General features: G+C 47.4%; 1 long non-coding RNA gene across 3 annotated transcripts in view; it reads left to right on the forward strand.

Moving 5' to 3' along the window:
* LOC116738428 overlaps nt 1-5,901 on the forward strand; it is an 18,557-nt gene extending 12,656 nt beyond the window's left edge. For 2 of the 3 annotated variants that reach the window (XR_004344363.1, XR_004344362.1), the window contains exon 3: nt 5,148-5,901. This is a non-coding gene — a long non-coding RNA (uncharacterized LOC116738428). Of the gene's footprint in view, nt 1-3,105; nt 3,149-5,147 lie in introns of all 3 variants that reach the window. The other variant, XR_004344364.1, reaches the window with a different exon arrangement.
* Nucleotides 5,902-14,969: the final 9,068 nt, after the last annotated feature.

Below are 14,969 nucleotides of genomic sequence, written 5' to 3' on the forward strand. Positions count from 1 at the left end.
CCGACTGAGCCACCCAGGCGCCCCTGGGACCACCTCTGGAGTGCTCACTAATGCCTAACACTGCACCAGATGCATGATATAACTGATGTTCTGGGGTGAAGTTGATCCCCCCCCACCAAGCTTGTGTGTCAAAGTCCTCACAGCCAATAGCTCAGATTATGACTATATTTAAAGATAGAGTTTAAAGGGGTGCCTAGGTGGCTTGGTCGGTTAAGCATCTGACTTCAGCTCAGGTCATGATCTCGAGGTTCATGAGTTCAAGCCCCACATTGGGCTCTGTGCTGACAGCTTGGAGCCTGGAGCCTGCTTTAGATTCTGTGTCTCCCTCTCTCTCTGCCTTTTCCCTGCTCACTCTCTGTCTCTCAAAAATAAATAAAAATGTTAAAAAAAAATTTTTTTTTTATGGTAGGGTTTAAAAAGAGGTAACTTAAAATGAGGTCATTAGCGTGGGCCCTAATTTGATATGACTGGTGTCCTTACAAGAAGAGGGAGTTAGGACACAGACATGCACAGAGGGAAGACCACGTGAGGACAGGGAGAAGATGACCATTTGTAAGACCAGGAGAGGGTGTCTTCCTCAGAAGGAACCGATCCTGCGGTCACTTTGATCTTGGACTTCTGGCCTCCAGAACCGTTAAGGAAGAAAATGTGTGTTGTTTAAGCCTCTGGCCTGTGGCGCTTTGCTCTGGTAGCCTCGAAAACTCCTATACCTGGTCTCTGTTAGTTCTCAAAGGCATTTTGGGGAATAGGGGTTGCAGTCCCAGGGGTGCCCAAAGAAGGCAGGGGTGCAAGGAGAATGGGCCTCATGAGGCTTCCTGGGAAACCTGCTGACAGCCAGAACAAGGCCCACAAAGTGGCAGTTATCTGGCTGAGATCTCCATCTTGGGGGCTGGTGGCCTCAGCTCTGTGAGGTCAGAAACCCCGGGGTCAGCCCACTGAGAATGGAAACCACCCACCTGCCCCTGCCCGGGCCCTGCCTCTGTGCCAGGCACCTGCTCAGTGCTATACACGGCAGCCCCCACCTTCTCTTCACTTTACACGTGGGGCCAGGGAGGCTCACGGGGTTTCCCTGGCTTGCCCAGGACGCCGCCGCTTGTAGGGACTAAGGTAGAGTGTGAACCTGGTTTTGCTCGCTCCAGAACTGAGTCATGCCGGCCAACTCAGAAAGAATGGTGTGTAATATATATACACACACAGCTGATGTGAAGGGGCGTTCATCATGAGAGCACTCCCCCTCCACAGTCTGGCCTGCGTGAGTCCCTGGAGGGTGCTCCGTTCCCCGTAGCCATGCTTGTCCGAAAGTGATTGGTAATTCTGGAATTGGGGTGAGGAGAGTAAGTATGTGGTTTTTTGTTTTTGTTTTTTTTCCATTTCTTGAGCGAATAGGGCACAGTGGTTAGGAGAACACACCCTCGAAGCCAGCCTGCACAGATTTAAATCTCGGCTTCATCATTGCCAGTTGTGTGATCTCTGGGTGCCTCGGTTTCCTCACCCACACAGGAGGTCGTACTCACAGAGCTGTCCCACTTCCCGAGACTCTTGGGAGGACTGGGGTGTCCGTGCTCCCAAAGCTCCCCACGGGCCCCCATTCCAGGCGGGGTAAGGACCGCCATTGAGGGGCCCAGTGTGCTGAGAGTCTGGAGATCCAGACACATTTGGGGCGGTCTAGGGCGGCTTGGCCAACACCTCCCTCTTGTCCCTCCTTTCCTGGACATCCTACCCGACCGGCCCTGCTTTGTTCACTATCTTCCTCCTCGTGGAACCCAGTCTGATGCCTGCAGATCACCCTTCCAGGAGTTTGGGAAACCAGGCTCTTCACTCACATGCTCGCTCTGTCCATGTGGGGTCTCATCTCTTTGCTTTTGGTGACTTGAATCCTTTATCCCTCTCTCTGGCTTCGAGGCCTCTGCACATGCATTTCCCTTTGCTTGGAAGCTTCTCCTCCTCCTCTTTGCCTGCCCCACCCCTACTCATCCACCTGGTGCCAGCTTGAGTGCTTATCTCTCTGAGAACCCCAACTTCATTCTGGGTTTTGGGCCCCCACAGATCCGCCCATAGAAATGACCATTGCACAGCAACTGCTCCTTCCTTGTAGGGGTCTCTCTGCCCCCTGAACCGCATTAGACATGAGTTCACCGAGGGCTGGAGGGGGCCCTCTTGTCCACTGTAGGACCCTCAGTGAGTGTCTGATAACACAGCATGGGCCTCACACATTTTTATGGACTGGATACATCTAAGGTGATGTTACACAAGACAGCAGAAGTGATTGCCGGCCCAGTCATTCCTCCTGCATTTTGCAAGGGGTGCCTTTGATTGATATTGCCCGCTGGGGTGTAGAGGGAAACAGGGTGGAAGTCTCTGGGGTGGGGGGAGGGAGAAGGTTCTGGAATTTGAACGAAGTGAGAAAGACTGGGGAAGAGGACCCTGTGAGCAGTCCATTTCCTTTCTCAATGTCCTCAAAGGGTTTTCAGTAAAGCAATAAAGGATATTCAATAAAGTGTGGTCCCCAAACTAGTAGAGCAGCAGCAGCAGCAGCATCACTCAGGAATGATTAGATAAGGGAAGGGAAGGAAAAGTAAGGCAAAAACAGAGGGGGGAGGCAAGCCGTAACAGACCCTTAAATACAACAAACTGAGGGTTGCTGGAGGGGTGTTGGGTGGGGGATGGGTTAATTGGATGATGGGCATTAAGGAGGGCACTTGTTGGGAGGAGCACTGGGTGTCATACGTCAGTGATGAATCACTGAATTCTACTCCTGAAATCATTTTTACACTACATGTTAATTAACTTGGATTTAAATAAAATTAAGAAAAAAAAGATTAGAAATGCAGATTCTCTGACTCTGCCCTGGATCTATTGAATCAGAAACCCAGTGGGTGAGGCCCTACAGTCTGTGCTGTAACCGGCCATCCATGGGTGTTCACATGAACCAACTGCTGTAGAAACTTACGTACCTTTCATCGCTCTTTGGAGCCACTCTTGGGCTTGGGCTTGGTCTTGGGGAGGGCTGCCCGTGAGGAGCTAGGCTGCAGGGTGACACAGCAAGGCTGAGTTCTGTTTCCTCTTACCCCCGAGGTCTCAGTGTGCATTTGCTTTAACCTCCAGGTCCTGTCAGTGACCTCTGATGGAGAAACTGAGTCTCAGAGAGGTAAGGAGCTTGGCTGAGGGAGATCGCCAGAGTGAGTGAGTCAGGCTTTAGGGTTTGGAGCCGACTTCTAGCATCAGTTGCATTTTCCTAAGGCATTTTGTCGCTGAGTCCAGGTTTCACGGTCTGCAGAATGGGAACATGGGTGCTTGGAGCCAGTCATGGTTAAGGATGTGGAAGGAAAGTGCAAAGAGCGTCATGTAGAAGACGCTGTAGAATTCCAGGTGCATGCCTATTGCTCACCGGGGAGGTGGCTTCACTGATTTGACCCTTCTAGTAATTTGGCAGTTGCCATCACCAAAGCGTACTGTCCAGGACTGGGAGCCTGTCAACATTGCTGCAGTTTCTGCTGGAGAGAGAGGGAAGGAGGGAGGGAGGGAGAAGATGCCGGAAGCCTCCTGTTTGTTAATACATTTTGGAGGAAGACTTGGTCTGTATCTGATATCAGTGCATCTGTTCGGGACTGGGAGGACAGTCAGCAACCTGAGTCCTGGGGTGTGGCTGCAGACCTGTGGTCCCAAAAATTGCCTGCTTGCTGGAATCCCTGGGCAGATTTTAAAAACTTCATTGTCTGGCTGCATTTGAGACCAATGGCTTTAGAGTCTTGATGGATGGGGTCTGGGCTATTGGTGAGGCCTCCCTAGGAAGAAATGACTTCTGACTGACATGATAAAGCATCCAAAATAAAATCCCAAAGATGGTGACAAGGCAAGAGAAGAGGGGAGAGTCTATTTATTGAGCACCTGTTCCTCCATGGTCACACCTTCTTCTTTTTTTTTTTTTTTTTTTAATTTTTTTTTTTTTTCTTCAACGTTTTTATTTATTATTTTTTTGGGACAGAGAGAGACAGAGCATGAACGGGGGAGGGGCAGAGAGAGAGGGAGACACAGAATCGGAAACAGGCTCCAGGCTCCGAGCCATCAGCCCAGAGCCTGACGAGGGGCTCGAACTCACGGACCGCGAGATCGTGACCTGGCTGAAGTCGGACGCTTAACCGACTGCGCCACCCAGGCGCCCCTGTCACACCTTCTTCTGAGCACAGCTGGGAAAGTTTCTTGGCTGTCAAGGACCCAGTGGTTAGACTGATAATCCAGATTAGGCCCAGATACTGCAGGATAATCTCCCCACCTCAAGGTGCTTAACTTAATCACACTGCAATGTCCCTTTTGCCATATAAAGGAACATATTCACAGGTTATAGGGATTAGGACATAGACATCTTTGAGGGTCCATTATTCGGCTTAAAACAAGTGCTTAGCACTGTCAGGGCTCAGTAAAAGTCAGCCATATTCCAGCAATGACTTGGAGAGGCAGATACCATTAACCTGCACTGTGACCTTGGGCTGGTTACTTGGCATCTCTGAATGCTAGTTTCCTCCTCTGTATAATAGGCATAATGGTACCTGTCTTATGGTGCTGTTTGTGATAATTAAGTGAAGTAAGGCAAGCAAAGTGCTTCTATCATTGTCTGACACATAATAAGCACCCAGGAGACATAACCTAAAATAATAATAATGACGACAAAAATAGCATCGTCTTCAATTTCCATGGCACAGAGAAACAGGCCATTGAAGATTGAAAGGTCTGTTACAGACACAAGCATGTGACTCCAAGCTCTGTGCTCTCTTTAGGAGAGGCAGAGTTCTGTGTAGTTCCCTGGGGAAGGACGAAGGCCGAGTGGACTCTTCAAGAAGCAAATTTCAATTCATGAAAGATCTTTTTACCAGGCAAGGTGTCGGGCAAAGGCCAATCTCCTTCCCTGGCGGCTGCAGGGAAACCCCTCCACAGCCCCTTCTTCCAACGACCTCGTCTGTGAGTCTGGCAGAGGAGCAGGGTCAGGGCCCAGGGAGGTCTTAGGATGCACTTTGCTGGCTTCCAGACCTCCCCCCTGCAGGAAAGGGGCTGAGGGCCCATGGAGGCTCCCTGTGTAGTGGGTGGTTTGGCTTTCCGTGAGGAATGCTAAGCTCCCGCCCCTCCTCTGTTCGTTATCTTCTCTTTCTCAGGAAGTGACAGCCCTGTGGACTCACTGTTGGCAGAGGCGTTTGACAACACAAAAACAGAACAATAGAGGTGGCGGCCCCTGCCCATTTCGCAGATGAGGAAACTGAGGCTCAGAGAGGTGCCAGGATTTGCCTGAGGACATAATGCAGAGGGGAGAGAGCTGGGACCAGAGTCCAGACCTCCTGGCTCCAGGACCAGCTCCTTATTCCCCCATCCCTCCCAGGACAAATGAGTGCGTTTGGGGCATCGTGCCCGGTGCTTCTTGCCCAGCCCCCCACCTCCACGCAGTTGCCCCCTCCTGCAGCCCTTTCTCCATGGCCTCCTGCCCATCACCCCAATGTGCCAAACTCTTTGCAGCCTCTGGTATCTTTGCCCCTGCCAGTCCCTCTGCCTGGAGCCCCTGCTGCCTGCTCTGTGCATAGCTGATGCCTTTTCCTTTACATCTTGCTTACATCCTTACAACCAGGGCAGTCGCATCCGTGAGGCCCACCTCTTCTTCCTGTGCTGGTCTCGTTTTGTTTCTTTCTTTTACTCCCACATCCCAATTGGCTTGCACTGACTTGCTTGCCTGTCGGCGGTGCCCCCTCAAAGCCTCAAGCCCCTGAAGAGCTGGGGGTGGGGGGCTCTGTCATTTCACCATGGGGCCTATGCAAGCTCTGCATTTAAAATATACCTCGTGACTGGGTCACCTGTGCGGCTCGGTTGGTTAAGTGTCCGACTTCGGCTCAGGTCGTGATCTTACGGTTGGGAGTTTGAGCCCCGTGTTGGGCTCTGTGCTGACAGCTTGGAGCCTGGAGCCTGCTTTGGATTATGTCTCCCTCTCTCTCTGCTCCTGCCCTGCTCACACTCTCTCTCTCAAAAATAAATAAACATAAAAAAATTATTAAAAAAACACAAAATATACCTGGTGACTGAATGAATAAGTCTGTTTCCAGCAGGCAAATAAGTAAATACTTATGAATCGTGGCCACTGCAAAGAGGGAGGTTTGCAGCACACACAGGAGGCAATCTGTGGGGCCTGACCTCTGTCGAGTTTCCACTGAGGACACTGTGGGGTGATAACAGGGTTCCTCTGAGAAGCATCCCTGATCCCCCAGACCAAGTCAGGCCTCCTTGTCCTGTGGCCAGATGGCTCCCTGAAAGTTTTCCCTACAGTACTTACGCAATTATACCCGCTTGTACACTTAGATTTATTTTTATTGGCATAAAATGCATGTGATATAAAACTTACTATTAGTGACATCTCATACATTCACAATATTTCTCGACCATCACCACGATTTGGTTCCAGACATTTTGCATCACCTCGAAAGAAAACCGCACACACCTTTAGCAGTCAGTCCTCCTTCTCCCGCCCGCCCCCAGCCCCCCTGCAACCACTGATCTGCTTTCAGTGTCTACGTATTTGCCTATTCTGCATAATTTCACATTCATGGAATGAAGTTAGCACCAGAAAAATTTTTGTCTATGTCGTCATCTCCCCCAGGGTAAGAATTGTGCCAGTCTGCCTGCTTGCCTTTGCTAAGACCCTGGCCCAGGCAAACAGCTGGCGTGACAGGAGTATGTTTTCTCTACCAGGCAGCATGAGCTGGTTGGAGGCAGGCTCTGTGTCTTACGGGCCAGGCCAGTGGGAGTGCTGGGTGTGGTCCCTCCGGCTGCCTCTTGCCGCATCGAGTGTTACCTGAGGACAGTTACTTAATACTTTGAAGCATCAATTTCCTCCTCAATAAAATGGGGATAATGACAACGGTTGCCTCCGAGGGGTGACATGAAGACAAATGACCTGCTGTCTGCACGCGTGTACCTGGCCCAGAGTAGATTCCTGTGAACATTAGCCATTATTCTTATTGTCCCTGTGGTTTTCAGCCCCAAGCTCCGGCTGGGTAATAGAAAGAGTCCAAACTTGGTAAATACATTTTCATTGGAATGATGCCTAAAAGGGTTTACATATTAGGAAGGTGGATGTTTAGGTCAGAAATGCAGAGAATTTCGTGGGATGGGGATAAAGAAGAAATTCTTTGCATTAGCTCTTGCAAGGTTATTCTGTGGGGTTGAACGCCACCATCTCAAAGGCTTGCAACAGCAAAAGAGTGTTTTGCTCACTTGGTAGGTCCTTGTGGGCAAGTTGTGGCTCTCCTCCACGTGCTTTCTTCGATTTCGGGGTCCAGGCTGAGAAAGCAGCCCTCATCTGGGATGTACCATTCCTGCAACCGAAAGAGGAGGCAGCGGATGGCTCCCCAAACTGTTGCTTACATCATCATTGCTCACAGCCGGAGGCCACACCGATCACATGGCCACTCCTGATGTCTGCAGAGGGGCGGGGGCAGGGACTGGACCACCCTCTTCTTCTGAGGATGCACTGCAGGTCACAGAGCAGTGAGAAGGGCAGCATAATCCTCTTCCAAGGGAGGACAGCTAGTAATTGGAAATGCTAACACACTGACCACCCTCTGTTCTGAGAGCTTCGGTTATCTTGGGAGTGCATTCTGACGTATTCCTTCTGCTCGCACGTTGAGTCTCCAGAACCGTGACCCTAAGAGACCTGGGTCGGGGGGAATGTCAGCTAAGAACAGGGTAGTGAGTGGTGTGTCAGCGTCTCTTGCTTTATAGATTTGGTCCACAGACCAAAAACTTTGAAGCTCCCTTCATGGCAATGTGATTTATGGCAGTTGAAAACTGGGAACCACCTAAATATCCAGGAATAGGAGAATGGCAAGTGGACAGTGGTTTGTTCGTGCAATGGCATCTATACCACCATTAAAATAAATGCACTACAGCTAAATATTAAATTGGAAGACTCTCCAAAACATAACAGTGAGCTAAGAAGGATACCAATAAAAAAACACACGAAGTCGTGGAAACAGGTTGGCAATTCTGCCGAATGTTAAAAGTGGAGTTACCATACGACCCAGCAATCTGTTCCTCGACGTATAACCAAGAGACTCAAAACTGTTTGCCCACACAAAAAACGTACATATGATTATTCATCCCAGCATTATTCACACTAGCCAAAAAGTGAAAGCAATCAAAATGCCCAAGAGATGAGTGGCTCCATGAAATGTGGTACGTCCGCAAAAGGGAATATTATTCAGCCACAAAAAAAACCAATGATGTGCTCACATATGCTACACCATGGATGAACCTTGAAAACACCATGCTAAGTGGCAGAAGCCAGATTCAAAACACCATATGTTGTATGATTCCGTCCACAGGAAATATCCAGAAGAGGCCAATCCGTAGAAGCATCGATAAGATTTGTGGTTGCTAGGGGCTGGGGAGAGGAAGGAGTGACTGTTTAAAGCATTTCCTTTTGTAGGGATGAAATGTTCTGGAATTGAATAGTGGTGATAGTTACCCAACATTGTGAATGTACTGGATTTTATACTCTCCAGTGATTAAGATGATAGCTTTTTATTATGATTGCTTTACCACAATAAGAAAAAACAAAGCAGAACTCATATAGATGTGTGTATGAAACCCTGAATGGAGCTGTGTATCTTGGTATCAGGATAGTGGTGATCTCATCGGAGTAGTAAAATGAATGGGTGGCTGGATGGGCAGTGAAGGAGTTTCAGTTGTATGTGTAACATTTTATTGCCGAAAAACACCCTGTAGTGAATATGGCAAAAGGTCAACACTCCTTAAATCTGGGTTAAATCTGGGTTAATGTGTATTTATTGCATGATTCTCTGCATTTTTCCTCAATATTTGAAATCTCTCATAATTAAAAGAAAAGAAAGCCTAGTGGCTTTGAAAACCATTTCTGAGCAGCTCTGAATGTGTACGTGCCTCCCACCCACCTGTACTCCGAGAGTAGGTGACTTAGGGAACAGGGAACATTAGATTTCATTGTATTTTTGCCTGGCTGTACCCTATTATTTTAGATTCTATTGAAATTAATGATGTGGGCACATTATTTTTTCCCACCTAGACCTGGAAATTTGACTCTGATCAATGAGTCCCATCTTCCGGAGGCATAATGATGGGCTGGGGGTTTTCATCTCAGGTAATTGCTTTTTCTCCTTTATTTGGTGGAAGACAGAATTTTCCTTTCAGGCCCCAAGATAAGGCAGTAAGCTTGTTTTCTCAGTTTGCGATTTTTAAAGTGAGTTATTCCATCGTCATTATAAGCGATTCTCCAATCTATAGAACCTCTCAGAGATGATGAAGTGGGAGAGGGGAGAAGCATGGGTGCTAATTTTAGATGGTACAGATTATGTCACAGAACAAACAAATTTGGAGAGTATCACTGCAGATGAGGCGGGAGTTGGTTGGGGGTTGCTTTTCCTCAGTAAGATTTAATACCTTTCACATCCTGTTCTTTTTGCCTGTAAAATAAAGTGATTGTCCTTGTTATTTTGGAAGCCCCTATGCAATAAAGCCAATGATAATTTAAGAGAGATTTAGCTACACATCCATCCATCAATAAGAATAAGGCCGCTGGGATGTTGTTGTTCAAACCTTTCCTGAAGGTCCCTTCAAGGTCATGTTGTCCAGCAAACTCATTTTACAGATGAGGAAACGGAGGCCAAGTTTAGCAATGAGCCTTGCCCCAGATCCCAAAGTCTGATTTCCTATGTCAAAGTCAAATTCCTATGTGGTCTGTTGTGCATTTCTTAAAAAACAAACCCTTCCTTCCAAGGACAGATTTCGCACCGAAAAGATTTTTCTACGGGGTAATTGTGCTGTGAAAAGAACCCTGCATATTGGAGTCAGAAAATCTGGTTCAAAATCTGTGTGATTTGGGGCCACTTGCTTCTTTTGTATGTGCATCTGTTTCCTCTCCTACAAGCTGGGCTAAGGATCTCCAAGTCCAAGGGTTGTTGCGACATGGCAAATGTTCCCTGGGCTTGAGAAACTTGGAGTCAAAGAAAAGGGTCCAGCTGGCAGGAGCTGGGCCTGTGCACGAGTCCAGATGGCAACACAGAGTTGGGCTTCACTCGCCGGCACATTCCTGGTAAGAGGTGGCTTCTCTCAGGCCCTTGCTATGTGCTAAGCACTGTACTGTCACCGGCTGTGGACTTCCTTCTTTCTGTGAGCCTCATACAACCCTACAATGTAGATGCTGTCATTATCCCTTTGACTGGCGGGAAGGAGCCTCCAGTGCTTCCTGAATATGGCCCCAGAGCTGGGGTTCCTTTCCGCTTTTGTGGCCTACGAGACACTTACGGATCAGTTATCCTCAGGCTGGGTTAACATCCTGAGGCTCAGGTGGGCCCCAGCACCTTCTTGTCCCAGTCCTAGGAATCTTTGGAGCATCTTCATGGGTCAACACATCCCTGCAGAACCCATGCTTCCGCCTTCTCCAGCCTCTCCTTATCCCAGGAGAGTGAAAACGGGCTGATTGTCTAATTGCTACTGTTTCTGGCATGACCACTGTGTGGCAACCAGCCACCGCTCGACACTCATGGATGGGTCTGAATGAATCCTCACGATGGTCGTAGAATGTTGACATTATGGTCCACGTTCTCTAAGATGAGAAGAATGAGGTCCAGAGCGAATACATACCCAAGGACAAACAGGGAGCAGAGACAGAAGAGTTGGGTTTCAAATGCAGGTCTGTTTTATCCCAAAGCCTTTATTCTTTCTAAAAAATATCACATTGCCTTCAGAAGGAGGAAGCACCAAATGTGCTCTGCATGTGGTGTCACTTCCTCTCTGACTCTGTGCGTAAACACCTGTGCTTCTGGAAGGAGGCATAATGAGGGCAAACATCTTAGAATGAGCATGGAAATTCCAAAGGCATTCTAGAGGTGTCTTTGGGAGGTAAACAGAACCTTTAGTGCTTATGACCTTTAAGCCTTGATTGACGCCCCCCTCCCTACTGGGATTTAGCTGAGGGATGTAAAGAAGTTGGTGCACCTCTGCACAGATCATCTTCAGAGTGAGACTGAGGAACGGCTCCGAAGATGGGTGGGCTTGGAGTTAATTGCTGACTCTTCCACTTACGTGCTATTTGATCTTGGGTGAGAGACTTCACCTCTCTGAGGCTCAGTTTTTTCATCTTTAAAATGGGGATAATTTTTTCTGGTGGAGTACTGGTGGGGGTTGAATTGATCTATGCAGACCTCTTGGAATAGCGCCACATCCAAGATCAGCCACTGCTATTGCTGAGTAATAATGACACAGAGGCGTGAATCAAGCTAGGCTTCAGGGTCCTGTAAATAAATGAGAAGGGTACTCAGGCTATTCCTTCTCAGGGTGTTTCTGATCCTGGAATGAAGCCCACTAAATTCTCTCAGTGGCCCTACCCTGCCACCCATGAGAAAGCTGGGGTGGGGAGAAATGGCTCGCCTGAGGTTTGACCTGCTGTGTCCAGGGACAGAGCTCAGGTGGCTTATTGGAGCCTTACCTTGGACAACATCTTTCCGTGGCCTTTCCAGGTTCTGGACAGATCCAGGGGCTAACACAAAGGCTTCTAAGAATTGCCTTTGGCATTTATTAAGATGGCTAACTGGACATCGTTAGAATGTGGGTTTTAGGTAAGTCATTCTCGGCAGCTGTGTTGATGAGAAGGTGATTTGCTTTTAATCCTTCTGGACTGTTCTCTCTTCAGAGACAACCACCCGTGGGAGACTGGTGTCTCAAATAACGGACTTATCTAGTTCATGGAAAAATCAGTCATTCTGGTCTTATTTTCTCTTAGATTATCCAGTCATGCTTGAGAGTGTTTTCTTTTTAAGTTGCCAAGAAGTTGCCATAGTTACAGCCAGATTTGTTTGTACCCAAATCAGAACATTAACATGGTAGGTTTTAAATAGAAGGAATGTAAATTTTTGACAATATAATGGGGAGGGGAAATACCCAATCCCCTGATGACACGGCTAAGCTGTGCCAAGGATCCAGGGACATGTGAACACTGAGCAGTGAGGGCTTCTGTGTTTCATTTAGGAGACAATGATCTCGGCCCTAGATGGGCATCAGGATCTGTGGTCTGCCCTGGCTTTGATGTTCATTCTCAGTGTGACCTCAGACAAGTCATTAAGCCTTTTGTCATCATCCCAATTGTAAATGAGGAGGTTAGACTAAATGGTCTCAAAACTTCCTTTCACTTCTGGACTTCCAGGATTCTGAGTTCTGTTTTGTAGCTTTCTAGCTCATTCGAAAACCATACCCTTTCCATCTAAGCCCACCAGAGGGCACTATGCCCCATGTTTTGACCGCACCCATGGGCTGAGAGACCGGCTCACTAGAGTAAGAAGGAAGCGCCTAGAAGTGGAAAGACCCAGTCCCTGCTCTCCAGGGGAGGTAGATGAAAAAAGACACTACTGAAGTTGTCCTTTAGGTCTGCAGTTGACAAGGGGTCTTCAGATCTATTGTAATTTTGATCTCACACCAGTTGCCTAGGCCAGATGCTATCTTCCCATTTTACAGGCCAGGGAACCAAGGCCCAGGGTATTGTAAGAACTTACTTTGGACCATGTGGGTTTCCAAGGGTGGACTCAGACTTTACCTCATCATTCCCACTTACTCCTTTGGTCATTTTCCACTGGACTTCAAGAAGCCACCTCTGTTTCTAAGGGGCTACTGTTGAGCTGAGAAGGCAATTCACTTACAAGTTGATTGGGTTAAAATTTGAATTCATAGTAGGTCATGTCTAGACTAGGAGCTGAGCTGCATGGGTAGACTAAAACTTTTTTTTTTTTACATTTATTTATTTATTTATTTATTTTGAGAGAGAGCGGGCAAACAGGGGAAGGGCAGAGAGAGAGAGAGAGGGAGAGAAAGAATCTCAAGCAGGCTCCTCACTGTCAACTCAAAGCCCAATGAGCAGCTTGAACCCATGAACCATAAGATCATGACCTGAGCCAAAACCAAGAGTTCAATGCTTATCTGACTGAGTCACCCAGGCGCCCCATGGGTAGACTAAAACTTCTTTCCAGTGAGGCTCTTCTTTTGGGATTTAGACCAAATAATCTGTTTGTGGTGGGTGATGGAGCTATAACAGTCCTGGTCCTGCAAACAGCAGTCTATCCTGGCTCATTTAAGTGGCAAAGGAATTTTTGAAAGGGTATCAGGAAACTCTCAGAATCTCCAGGAGGGCCAGAGAGCAAGAATCTGAAATTACATAGCCAGAAACCATGACCATTCCACTGTGGGGGCTTTTCTAGGAAAAAAACCACTGCCACAGCTGCTTGGTACTTATGGTGATTAGGGACCGGGTACCGCCAGGGAACTACTGGTGACCGAGCCCCTCCTACGTGCTGGGCATGTAATTTATCTCAATTGATTCTGCAGGATCCCTGTTGTCCCTCATTTACAGATTGTTGCTCAATTAAACCCAGACCTCTCTGATTTTAATGTCTGGGCTCCCGCAGCGTAAGATACAGACATTGGGCTGGAGCTGGGGTTTATCACTGGTCCTCAGTGGGCGATTTCAGAGGAGAAGGGACTTTCTGGGTGTTTCTTACCGCCTTTGTGATGCTTTTGATTTCTGGCAATGTGGAAGGAGTGGAACAAAAGGGAATACGACATTCTCATTTTCTGTTTATTTTATCTTCTTGTGCCTCTGGTTCTCCTGACAGTAGAAATAACCCCGAAGGAAGGGAGTACTTCCCACCTGACACTCCATGGATGTTTTTTGGATTTGGCTGTGTTCAGATAAGAAGTCCTTGAACTTGGAAAAGGCCATGACATAGACCCATCTAATCCTGTTAGTTTATAAACCAGAAACTGAGTCCAGAGCAGGAAATTCCTTGCTCAAAGTCATATAATAAGGGAGTGGTTTTAATACATTAAACAAATATTTAATGAGTGCCTGTTTTAATGCCAGGTACTGTGCACAGAGTGAGACAGACAACCTTGCTGTTGCCATGGAGCTTAAAGTAAACGGGGGTAGGGTGGAATGGGGGCTCCACACGTAGCCTTGCCTCTAGTTCTGCAACTGAAACCCGATCTGGAGCAAAAGCACCTTTGGCTCTTTATCTTAATTTTCAAAAATAATAAAAATAAAGAATAGCCGACGGCAGGTTTATAAACAGAAAAAAATGTTGACTTTATTAGTACCACATGTACAAATGAGACTTCTTTTTCCTTTCTATTAAATTGCAGTGTTTAAGAGAAAAGACTACCCAGGGGCGCCTAGGTGGCTCAGTCGGTTAAGTGTCCAACTTCAGCTCAGGTTGTGATCCTCGCGGTTTGTGGGTTCAGGCCATGCGTCCGGCTCTGTGCTAACAGCTCAGCAATACAGGCCTGGAGCCTGTATTGGATTCTGTGTCTCCCTCTCTCTCTCTACCCCTACCCCGCTCATGCTCTGTCTCTTTCTATCTCTCAAAAATGAATGAACATTAAAAGAAAAATTAAAGAAAAAAGACTACCCCATGATGATGAGGCATGTGGAATTCTGATCTCATACACTATTGATGTGAGTGTAAACTGTAGGAAAAAATTTGTAATGTGTATCAAAACATTCTTCACCCAGAATTAACTTCTTAGACCTTCTCCTAGAAAAATAGCTATGAATGTGTCTGAAGGTACATCTACTAAGGATCACTGTATCCAGTTATAACAAATAGCAAACTCTGGAGAAAACCTAAATGTTCAACAGTTGATTGCTTATACGAAGCATGCGATAGGCACTCTACCAGTCAGGATTAGGTTTGGCTATGTGTAACAGAAAACCCCAAATAACAGTGACTTCACATGTATGGATTTACTTTTCTCTACTGGAAAGAATCCTTGGGGGTCGGTGTGGAGGAGTGACAAAGTCGTCTGGAACCCACGTTCCTTCTGTCTTTTGGCACTGCTATTCTTAGTGCATAGTCAAAAGTGGCTGCTGGAGCTCTAGCCATGTGTTCACACCCCCTGTGGAAGGGATGAATGGC

Source organism: Lynx canadensis, chromosome D4, assembly GCF_007474595.2.
Source record: "Lynx canadensis isolate LIC74 chromosome D4, mLynCan4.pri.v2, whole genome shotgun sequence".
NCBI lineage: Eukaryota > Metazoa > Chordata > Mammalia > Carnivora > Felidae > Lynx > Lynx canadensis.